Source organism: Labrus bergylta, chromosome 1, assembly GCF_963930695.1.
Source record: "Labrus bergylta chromosome 1, fLabBer1.1, whole genome shotgun sequence".
Classification (NCBI taxonomy): Eukaryota; Metazoa; Chordata; class Actinopteri; order Labriformes; family Labridae; genus Labrus; species Labrus bergylta.
In genome coordinates, this window is record NC_089195.1 from 7699825 (window position 1) to 7712343 (window position 12519).

General features: G+C 40.1%; 1 protein-coding gene across 1 annotated transcript in view; it reads right to left on the reverse strand.

Annotated features, from left to right (window-relative positions):
- gcgrb (glucagon receptor b) overlaps positions 1–11609 on the reverse strand; it is a 68577-nt gene extending 56968 nt beyond the window's left edge. Inside the window, exon 1 of the mRNA XM_065952723.1 lies at positions 11241–11609. The gene's annotated coding sequence lies outside the window, so the exon portion shown is untranslated. The remainder of the gene's footprint in view (positions 1–11240) is intronic.
- Positions 11610–12519: the final 910 nt, after the last annotated feature.

Consider the following 12519-nt stretch of genomic DNA (forward strand, 5'->3'; position numbering starts at 1 on the left):
TTTCTTTTGCAGCGTGTGTTTCTTTTGCAGCGTGTGTTTCTTTTGCAGCGTGTGTGTTTCTTTTGCAGCGTGTGTGTTTCTTTTGCAGCGTGTGTGTTTCTTTTGCAGCACGTTTCAGTCTCTGCATTTGTTGTGGATGTTGCACATATGCTGCATGTTTCTTTAAATGTACGTCGTTCCAGCTATTTCCGAGCCTATGCACCTACTGGCCACCCTATTTTCGCCCTATATTTATAAAACCAAGAATGTTTGTATTAAGTGTTTTTGGGGGGAATTGGGTAAAACTGTGTGAATGATGACTATGGGATGGAAGTTCAGGATGGATCTACTGAAAAGAGAAGCTAGTGCAGCTAATAAAACAAATAAACATGAACTAGTTCACTCACCACATGTTGTTCATCAAAAGATTGTTCATGATGACAATATTCTATTTTAATCTTTTAAGCTTCAGAGTTCAACTTGTCCAGCCTTAAATCCTTCATATTTGTAGGTCAGTGAGATTTAAAACATCTGTAAGCTCTACAGCCTCACATCCTGCTGCCCTGCATTTCCTGGATTAATTAGCCACAGGTTGTCTCACGTTGATGACATCAGCATCAGATTTAATGTCATTTTCATTGACAGATAAAGCGTCTCTTTATCCAGGCAGAGGCAATCTGCACCTAATGTGCTCTGAATGTGTGTGTGTGTGTGTGTGTGTGTGTGTGTGTGTGTGTGTGTGTGTGTGTGTGTGTGTGTGTGTGTGTGTGTGTGCGCGCATGTGTGACCACAGCATGCGTCACAAACCAGTCTGGGTCAATGTTGATTAAATAAACAGTTGTGTTTATAGAGCAGACCTTCTCTCAGCATGCACGCATAGACACACACACACACACACACACACACACACACACACACACACACACACACACACACACACACACACACACACACACACACACAATCATAAATGACCAACCAAACTGTTTTTTGTCACCTTTGAAAACAAACCACTTTTTATTAATCATTTTTATTAATATTCTTTAAAATTATAAGCAATACTTTTTATTTTGAGGTTTATAATGTATAATTTTACTTGACACTTAAAAAAAAGTGACACTTAAAACATTGTATTAAGATATAACTTAAACTAAATCAAAATCAAATCCCAAATCAAATAGTCATTCTAAACCCTTAAAAACAACGTTTCACGTATATATCTTTGACTCTTATTCATATGTTTTATTGTGTGGGGCTTCTTTACGTAGCACTGTTTTACGCGCTGCATCATGTTTGTTGTGCTTTTTGTGTAGTTCATCAGTCTCTATCTGCACAATGTTTTTCTCTGGTCAGTTATGTGCTCGCCTTGTTTCTACCACCGCCCTCTGCTGGTCAAAAGAGTATTGCAATAAAAAATGTTGTCTCATCAATTTAAATTGACCGTATTTTTAGTGATTTTTTATTTTTTATTTGGTATACCTACTAATCTTAAATACTAATATCTTTACTCATTAATTCCTAATGGGACTATACTTCCCTCAAATAACATATTCCCTTATTATTATAGATTATCTATTAGTCATTCAAATTAATTGCAAAAAATCTTTTAGAGGTTAGAATGACCAGAATTACGTTTTGTTCTACTGCCCTAATGATCACGTTCTGGTTGATGAAGTGTTGAACTGTTTTTGCAGCAGCCAGAGAATAAATGGGAGCCCTTCGACTGTATGTTCATGCACGTGTGTGTGCGTGTGCGTGTGAGTGTGTTAGAAGTCTGCAGGAGAGAGTGAGTAATGTGGCGTTCCTTGCGTAATCACTCAGTGTACCACAGTCAACCCCAATGAATAAATAATAGAGGGATCAAATGGAAGTCTACAAAAGAAAATATACATAATATATGCTGCACTGACATATACATAAAGCGTATAGTCTTTCTCAACGTGTTAACAGCCTGAAACTTTGAAGCCGCCACAGGACACAGAAACCCTCCGATTAGCATCATACATGCAGTATTAAACATGACCAGTGTTGTGTTCACGTGGTTTTTTTTATTGTTGGTCGAGAACACACAGGACATTTGTGCTTAAGCATTGGATGTTTAGTTTGGCCAATCTGTCCTTGAATTACTTTTTATTTAATGCAACAGACTCAGTAAAGAAAGGGTAATAAATAATATTTCCCTTTTTTCGTCCCTGTAGTGCCGTTTTTTTTTCATCCTGTGTTTTCTAGATCTTTTGAGAGAGAGGAGTGTGATTGTGCTCCGGTATAGGTTGCACTGACTGTAGTGTACTGTGTATGCACAGATACATCACACAAGTTAGAGATAGTCTGTGATGTCTCAGCTTTCATTCATAAATTATAATTACACTCCAGGACTCACCGGCCCGATTCACTAAGAATGGATTTGACACTGATAGCTCTGTGAATTGTGCACCAATGGCATCACATCTGCTTTGTCTCTAGGTTGAATTTACAAAGCATATTACGCTTATAATATCCCAGAGCAAAACAATACATGAAGTTATTCTGCTGTGCTGTTTGCTCTAGTTTTGCAGCTGATTGTGAAGTTGAGCCGGCAGCTCGTGTCCTGTGGCACAGAGCGGCACTGTGTGTTTTCATCCTGATGAAGCTCAGTTCAGTCAACATGTGGAGCTCAGTTCAGTCAACATGTGGAGGGTGAGCTGGATGGGGAGGGGACACTTTTTCCAATTTATTGTGCAGTCTAGTCTTTACAGATGTCATACAACTTATACCATTTAAATAAAAGCTTCCTCCCTGTTACAAGCCAGTGAGCGCTCACCCAGATAACAAAAAACACTCCTGTAACCATCGTGCATTAGGAGGGGTATTGACTATCTCCACACATGTGGATAAAGTTTGTACATATGTGTTGGCCTTAGGCCTGGGCGATATGACAAAAAATGTTATCACAATAAAAAATGTTCTATCAGTCGATAGCCATAATTATCACGATGATTGTCAATCATCATATCTTTCAAATTTAAAAGTTGATTTCTGCTCCTGAGTGAAAGTTGAAGAAACCAGTCAATTATCAATGGTTTAATTATATTTTATTGTCAGATCATGACAAGTTATAATTAAACAGAGACATTTCACCATCATAAGCTCAGTGCACGGAGCTGGAAAACGCTAATATGACAGTTTGTTACTGGGGAGTAACACTCACTGGCCCGCTGGGGTCCACACCATGCATAAACAGTTTATATTATTTACAATATGGTCCACACTAACACTCGTTTATGACATTTGGACATGTATTTCCTTCGGTATGTTCGGGTCATATTGTTTCCAATGGGGGAACAGGTTCATGGTGTCAAAGTAGGAAATATTCAGGAAAATTAATCGATTGCAAGCTGGCAGTTTTGATGACATCTATCGAGCATCCGGTGCTCGACTGAACGTCACGCACGTTATAAATCAGTCTCGTACTCTTTTTCTGCTCCCCAGCATGTTCTTTTCCACTCATTGGTTGATGCTGTAAATAGGTCCAATAACATGTAGCAATCAAATAAAGTCAAAAACTTTCATTAACTCAACTAACCTCACCTTCCCCCCCTTCCTGTACGACAGGGAAAACATCACTCTGTGAGGGACATGTTTGAATCCAGCAGCAACCATTCAGTCTTGAAGCCAATGAGGAAGTGCGAAATCCTGCAATTTTTCTGCATTTTTTTTTTTTTTTAAGATTTATTTTTGGGCTTTTTGTGCCTTTATTGTAGAGATAGGATAGTCAACCTAGGGGAAACACTGTATCATATCAAAATTATCGATACTTCCCCGCCATGAGACGATATAATATCGCCACACAAAATATTGCGATACTATACTGTATCGTTGAATATTTTAATCACAGCTCCGTTTCGATTATGAAAACGATACATCTTATCCATAGTTACATGCGGAGCTGACATCATTGACAGGTGGGAGCGATGTAACGGTTCATCAAGAGGCTTAAAACCCGCCTAACTTCCAGATCTCAGCCTGTCGTTAGGTTGACTGAAAGTTAGGCTGAGACAGAATTTCCAACATGACTGCTGCTGCCGATGATCCTCCGAAGCCCCCTGCAGGAACAGATGGCTGGCGTCACTCAGGCTTCATTCATATTTACAGTTTACGGTTTGAATACAAAACTCAGGAAGATTTCAGATGCAGGCTGTCCAGTGAAAACCACTTTATGCTGGCAGTCTGAATGTCCTGTGAGATTACATGATGTAAACATGAAGAATGTAAACATGGGCTGAACGCAGTCCCTGGGTTGATGTGCTTGAAGCTGCACGAGGAGAGACAGGAGTTCATCAAAGGGAGCAGAAAAACCCTCTTCGTGCTAGTACAATTCATCTGTTTATTGATTCGTTTAAACAAGAGGCTAGGTCTAGAGGTGAGGCAATTTAAGTTTAAATTACATTTCCAGGTTAACAACAACAGCACCGCTAGAGACAATTTCCTGGCTGACACTTGTGTTAATGTGTTTATTATTAGCGTGAACAAATGTTTATTCAGCTCCCTTCTTCTACCTTGGTCCAAATCAAATTCTATGCTAGTGATGAAGATGTCAGTAATCCCACCACACGCTTGTGGTGAATATATATAATATCTGAAGCCCACTGCCTCCTCTCATCAACTGTGCCAACTCAACTCATTCATTCAAAGCACAGCTGAAGTCTTTCCTCTATGGCCTTCCTAATGAGTTCAAACATTTTAAGCGTTTTTGTTTTTATTCTCCACATTATTCATTCATTATAATTGTCATCCTCAGAGCTCACTTTGTGGTTCTACACTATGGTCAGTTCATGTTGTATTAAATGAGCTCTGCAAATGAGACTCAGTGGGAGTTCAATAAAGATTTATTTTTGGGCTTTTTGTGCCTTTATTGTAGAGATACGAGTCAGAAATCAGGAAAAGAAGTCATTTAAGGATACCTTTCCGATAGAAAAGGACAGCTGTCATTAAAAGTAACCCATGAACACTAAGATTCCTTCAAGTGTTTGTGTGTCCCCCACCACAGTGATGATGCAGCACCTGAAAAGTAAACATGTCGGAGTCATCGCTGACTAGGAAGGGAGCTCGACAGCAGAGTAAGTCACTACAAAATCCCATGTTTGTTCCGTTTTCAAGTAAGAAAATGTAACATTAGTCTCTCCGGTTGCTCGGCTGGTGCTTGTTTACTTTTTATCCAGCTTGACAAGCATGAAAAGTTCATTAAAATAACGTTAGCGTTAGCTGGTTAATGCACAGGACGATAGAGAAAACTTTCTACTTTGCCAACGCCAAACAAGCTTAGACTAAAGAAAACTTTATTATTTTGCCTTTTAGGCCCACTTTCAATACGTTGTCAGATATATTCTTTGCATTTTTCCCATATTATTTTCTGTTGACGTTGGATTATATTTGTGTGTTTTACATTTTATTTTAGTTTAAAAAAAAATTTAAAACACTTTGTCAGCTTGCTGTAAATAAACGATAAATGATTTAATAAATTGATGATTAAGCTTCCAGTGTTAATTTTCTGTAATAAGGTGAGAGTTAATACACTGCACTGTATGCAAGTGCATTTAGACACTTCTCATGTTTCATGTTCGCAGTGCCTGCTCTGACTTAAAGACTTGATTGGCTGAGTAGCATCACACGTGATCCACACTATTGTAAGTATTAAGCTCAATGTATCGCTGCATCTGCCTACAAACATGGCTGAAAACTGTCAGTAAAGAAAGTTGAAAAGGACATGCCAAGTCTAAAGCTGCTGTATTGTGACAAGGGTACTGTTTCATGTTGTGCTCGTCTGATCTCCTCATGCATCATGCTTCAATCTGCCTTCACCTAATCGTCCTTGGCTCCATTCATTGCCTCCTTCTCCACGTCCAAGAAATGACAGCACCGTGAAGTCTACAGTGTTTGAGACTGAATGTCCTTGTGCTGTCATTTTTGGCATTTAACTGAAGCACTGCTCTGCTTGAGTTGAGTGTAATAGAGCTGCTAGAATGACTATAGGATAGAATGCTTATCTGCTGCAGAGGACTCCAGACTTTGCGAACTACCAGGGGATAAAGATCAAACTACAAATGAATTAAAGTTTTTCTTTCTTTTAGAAAAGGCCGTTTTACTTCTACAGCAATGCAACAGTGGAAGTAAATTTTAGTAATGACTTGGAAAAACAGCCCATCAGTGGTGGTCTTGATTTCAAATCTAGGGTCTGTCCAGTCCGAGGCCGAGAGAAGACTGAGAGTAAAAATGGAATTTAGCAGCAAGTCAAGCTTTCCTTAGGCTTCTTCTTTGAATTCCTCTTAGAAACAAACAAGTGTGAAATCCGTTTCAACATATTAGCATGTGTCATATTAATCTTAGAAAAGGTTCTCATGGGGCGCTGGTGGCGCAGCGGTTAGTGCGCTTACCCATGTACAGAGGCTTTCGGTCCTCCAGGTGGGCGGCCCGGGTTCAAGTCTGGCCTGTGGCTCCTTTTCCCGCATGTCATTCCCCACTCTCTCTCTCTCTCCCCAGTTTCCGGCTCTGTCCACTGTCCTGTCTCTCCATTAAAGGTACAAAAAGCCCAAAATAAATCTTTAAAAAGGTTCTCATTGAGCAGAAACACTTCTAGGAGTAAAGGGGGATTCATGTATTAAAAGATTACCGGTCATAGCCACTGCTGTCCTCTATCAATAGCCTCACAGGCGGCATCCACAGCCTCGCTGAACAAGACTTGCTTGTTTATAAAGAATATTCTGTTACTGTTTTTGTTCATTAAAAACCAGTATGCCAGTAAGACCTTGAGTTTGATAATAGTGATTGTGTCAGGAGGAAGAAGATAATAGAAAAAACACATTAGCTTGCTTCACCCACTCTCATGTTTGAAGACCAACGACTGGGAATCAATACCTGTCCTTTGTAACCGTCGCTGTGCTGTATGTGGAGCGGCTGGCCCTGCACAGGAAATTCAAATATCTGCCCATCAAACCAATACAAAAGAAAGGTCTGATTTCTGAGGAAAACTACGGAGCACTCAGGCAGGACAAGGTAGCATGCTGTTCTTTGAGAGAACACAGTAGGAACGGACACTGAAAGAGAGGATGGGCTCTCCTTTGTAGAAATTGTTAGCCAACACAAGCACCTGAGAGAGGGACAAGTGCAAAGCAGGCGTCCCAGTGCGCAATCCTGAAGTCAGGACGAATGCAGAAAGGGTGGCGGGCTGCAGCAAAGCCCAATCCTATCAACCTGTTTCATCCACTTTTAAAGTAGAAAACAATTTTCAAATGGCCCAGTATGAGAGTCCAGGTCAGCTTCTCTGTGGAGAAAGCTGTCAGTGAGGTGCAGAGTGCCGTGAAGAATGCATAAATAAAGCTACACTGGATGCATCACCTGAATCCATGATTGAGAGAGAATCATTTTTATTTTTTTACCCTTATGTGCCTTATTTTGTGCCTTATGTGCCTGTTTATTTAATTTGACGACCTCGCCAAAAGTCAAGGACAGATTACTATCATATACAGGCCATTTTGGCTGGGCCTGTTGATTCTTGTATTTCTGTGTTAAATGAAGTGTCTAAATATTACTATTATTAAAGAGGATATTATAGCCCTTTTCCACCTTTTCAAACAGTCCCCTGAGGTCTAAATGAATCATCTGAGCTGTGCTTTGGTCAAAATATAACATGAATCAAGCACAAGAGGAGGTTTGTGACCCTGTATAAACCAGTTCTCTCAGAATGCTCCGTTTTGGTGTGTGTGTCTCTTTAAATGCAATGAGCCCCATTGAGTTTTCCTGGTGGACATCACTCCTTCGCTAGCGAGAATAAAAACAGTGGACCTGCGCAAAAGATTTGGGGGGGGGGGGGGGGGGGGGGGGTTGACCAGAATTCCACTGTGACATCACAAGGAGAGCAGATTGGAAACAGAGCATTTTTCTCTGTGTTGTAAGACTTGTGCAGACCACAAACAAAAGACTGGATGGGTTTATTTCACATTTTGTTTGACACTCAGGTTACCCAAATATATGTTCAAAAACACTGTAAAAGTGGATTTTTCCTAATATGTCCCCTTTAATATAACCAGGGGTTAAATCAGTCAGGGGCTGTCAGCTGCTCAACATTTCATCCACATCTGAAGACGATCTGGAGCTGTTACGTATCAGCGAGGATGCACATTTTTATTTTGTTTTTCTTTGTTTTGCCGAGTTGCTCTATGCAGTCCCTCCAGGATTTTGCTGAAAATGCCTGATTTCACGGCAGTTTTTCAAAATAATTCGTTTTTTTTTTGCAATTAAATTACGGCAGCAAATGAAAATCGCAACACTAGTCTCAATTTTTTTAACGTTAAAAAATTAAGACTTTTTATCCTTAAACTATTTTCTTACACACACTTGGATGTTACTGAGTGATGCCTATATTTTTAACCTGAGCAGAGCCATTACCTTTGTGAAGTTACATATCCCTCTGCCTCACTCAGTGACGTCTCTCTCTCACACACACTCACACTCTTCATCTGATTTCATTACACATCACAATTAATATTTTGCCTCGAGCTTTTAAACCACTTTAAACATTTTACGACTTTTTATTCCTAACTATTTTAAGCACACACGCACACACACGCCGTTTGTTTCACAATCAGACAAGCTTTAGCGATGCTTATTTATTTAACTCGCCTCGCATCTTTCATCACTTGCAATCGATCTGGACGCAAAAGCCTCTGTCACGGCGATTTGTCTCGTATGTTGTCCGCGCGTTTCAGTCATTCTCATGGTGAGTTTTGCAGTAGATCGATGACTTTTGTTTGTGTTCCACCACAACGTTGCACGGGGTGCAAAGAAGTTTTTACCCCCTGCTTCCATGCAGAGCATCAGGGAATTGCCTTGCACGGTCCTTAGCTGTCATTTTTGTAGGTAAATGTACAACGTTTATGTCGGACATGTCTGCATCTGCATATATAAACAAGGAAGTGAGTTTGGTCAATGGTCACCAAACTTTGGTGACGTATGGCTCGCAGTTTTCGCGGGAGACTGCTATGATTGGTCAAATTAGCAGAAAGGTTGCAGTGATTGGACAAAATTGCAAGGTCACCCAGAATTCACGAGGATTGGTTGAATTTGTGTTAATTGTTGCGATCGCGACATTGCGCCTTCCTGGAGGGACTGTCTTTCATGCCCCATTCAGGGGGCATGAATCTCATATTACATCTTTCAAGTCAGTCATGAAAAAGTTTCCCCTCCCCTCCTTGCTCATCATCTTCATGAGGACAGAACTGAGCTCCGTCAGCATGAGAGTTCCGCTCCATGCAGAGTAAAGGTGCAGATAGCTTCTCTCATATTCAGATGCAAAACAAGAGCACACTGCACGGAGCAGGACGACTTTAAGGGCGTGTTTGTGCCTGAATATCATTAGCGCTATATGCTTTGTGCACATTGAGACGGAGCACATAAGAGGGAGCAAATGTTGCACAATTTTAGATTAGCGGTCGCAATTCATTCTAAGTAAATCGGGCCAGATGTCTTTTTTGTGTCCAGATTCCGACTGTTTTTAAATTTAGATCGCTATCTGAGAGTTGACCCTTACATGCACATAATGAATCCCATCAGGAACATTAATATGTCCATGGTGGCCTATGTGGACTACTGTAAACTAACTGCTGATGACTGCAGGGCCTCATTCAGCCCCTGAAGGAATATTACACAGACTGTGGCTGCAGCTGCAGAGGCCTGCAATCATTCTCCTCTGCAGATGTTGAATGGAAGCAGAAAGAGAAGCAGCAGAGAACACTGTTAATGTCTGCAGCCTGAAGATGCTTTCCAAATGAGGGGGTTTATGCACGGAACATATTGTGCAGTACTGCTTTCCATAGCATGCACAACAATGTCCTTTGAATCTTGAGTACAACCTTTTAACACTGAGATATGTTATGTTTAATATTATATTAAATGATTACTTTGATTTCAAACGCAATATTACGTTTTATATATGAAATTTTGTGTTTTGAATGTGAAACGTAATAAGTCCATATTGGGCTTTAACATGTTCGTCACCATGTGCACTATTAATTTCACAGCACTTAAACTATTATGTGCTATGTCACTTATCGTTATTATCATGTGCAATTACATTTATATCATTAAATATTGTGCAATCGTTACGTCTATGGTTCAGTATAAGCTGGGTAGTCCTAGTATGGGTGTTGTCATTACTTGGAGCTGCATAAACAGAGCCTGGGTCTGTGTTTAAACTGCAAATAGTCAATGACGCCAATACTGTTCTACTTAGCCGACCCTCTGTTACTTAAAGGAGCAATATGTAAGATATCTACTGAATTAAATCTGCTGGCTTTTCTGACAACAATGCAGCAACCAGTGTGTCCTTCTAAGTTTCTGGAATGGTTTGTTCTTGTTTTGACCAGAGAAGGTAGGCAGTTTGAAGGCACCCCCACACGACCGTTTTGGACGCCCCTCGGTTGGCCAGGCCAAAGGGCAAACAAATAAGTGTTATATAGTGTTATATCGACTCTAGGAATGAGGGGGGCGGGGTTGAGATGATGAGATGAGACGTATTTGTTGCTGTGTCTGATAAAAACAACAAATTGTAACGTCATGATCACAAATTAAAGATTCAGCAATCGTATTGGAATTGAAATACCCAACACAGATTTCCATCTGTAAAAACACTGTAACACACAATCTGCACCTTATGCTGCCCTTTCATTTGGAGACAATAATATAACAATGAAGTATACCAAGAAAATAAAATGCCTGCCTTCATGTGCTTATTTGTGGCATTGCAAGATGAAAAAAAAACAGAAAGACAAATACATGACATGATATAATATAATTTGGTAGACTTTGATGTCCCATTGGGGAAATTTGTCTTGGACCCAACTCCAGGAAACACATTTAGCTGCCTCCAAAGAGCATCAATAACATAAATTTAAAAAAACACTTGCAAGCAGAGCAGCACCAATTAACACCACAAACAATAAACCATACAGGGCTCTTAATCAAAATTGCACAAGATCTGCATAAAAAAATAAAAAATAAAAAAAAAACAGAAATTGGAGAGAGAGAAAAACCATGACGCTTTTGCAAAATCCATACAATCTAAGGTACCATCAATCCATATGTCATAAAACACCTCAAAAAAGCGGAAAAAGAACGGAAACAACTTATTGCATGAACAAAAAGTTGCCAATTACGCTGCTCTTCTCAAAGAAGTAAAGGTTAGTGATGGACACATTAACAAACAGCAAATAAACAAAACGAGCTCTTACCTCAGCGTGCACACCTCCTCTCGCGCCCCGAGCACCCAAACACCACGCGCTGCTCATCTCCCAGCACGAGCCATCCCACAGGTACAGTCCGCGCGGCCGTGTCCGGTACAGAAACAAAACGGAGGAGCAAAAGCTCTCAAGTAAGATAAATAATGAAATACTCGTAATTAAAAAAAGTACGACTATGCATGAGACTTCTCAAACTAGCTTTTGACCATGGAGGCTCCCGTACCGGTTCACTTTCAGTTGTTTTTGTTTTGTTTTGTTTTCGTCGATATAAATCACTCTCACAGTTTAGTCTCGCACCTCTCGCTGAGGACTGAAGTGAGATGAGCTGTGTGAGGCTGAATGGTCCGCAGCCGCTCATCTGCGCTTCTTTCTATATTTTCTGTTAAGCGGGTCGTGATACACAAGAGGACTTCCTGTGACGGGTTTCAAAATAAAACGGCTTTTTATCCGTAGAGGAAGCAAAGCAAAAATGGTGTTGTTTTTATTTTTTTATTTATTGATAACACTTTCATTTCCCGGACGAAAAAAAAAAAGACAGTTGCATTGACAATTTTAGATTCATGAAAAATAGAAATGTAAAGTTACAATAGCCTATGTAGAATTACATTACAATGTTTACATTAAAATAGCTAAGTTAATTAAAAATGGACTTAACCTATTTTTGTTGAGTACTTAGGCCTATATTACTACAAATATTTCCAACAGTTATCAAAGCCAGAGAAATCCGTCATTTTATAGTTGTAACGGGACGTGTCTTGTCGTGGCAGCCGCAATGAAGGGCACGACATGTTTAGCATTGCCGTGGAAACACCGGGTGTTACATCAAATACAGCTGCATAAGGAGGTGGGAGCTGCCACGGAAAACTGCCGTACTGTTGCTGTATGTGTCTGCTGTGATCAAAACGTCATGCAAATTATACTTGGATACATCGCCAGTTAACATATTCTCTTCCACGAGTCTGTTTCGCCCGTTTGTCTTCACTAGGGTCCATGCAGAGTTTGTTGTCATGTGGGGAGGGGGGGTGCAACGAGAATTCCCATGATTCCCCACTAGCCTCAACATCAGCTTTTGTTAATGGCAATGGCAGCAGAATCATACTTACATTGCCTTTAATTTATTTTGAGCCATGTAAATAGAATTAACTGCAGTTTTAATATATTTTTTTTAGGCATGAGAGCAGATTTTTAGTATCATTAACTCCTCTGGTTTACAGTTGTAGATCCACGAGTATCATCCACTATATTTCAGTGCTCATTGGCAGTATGAAGG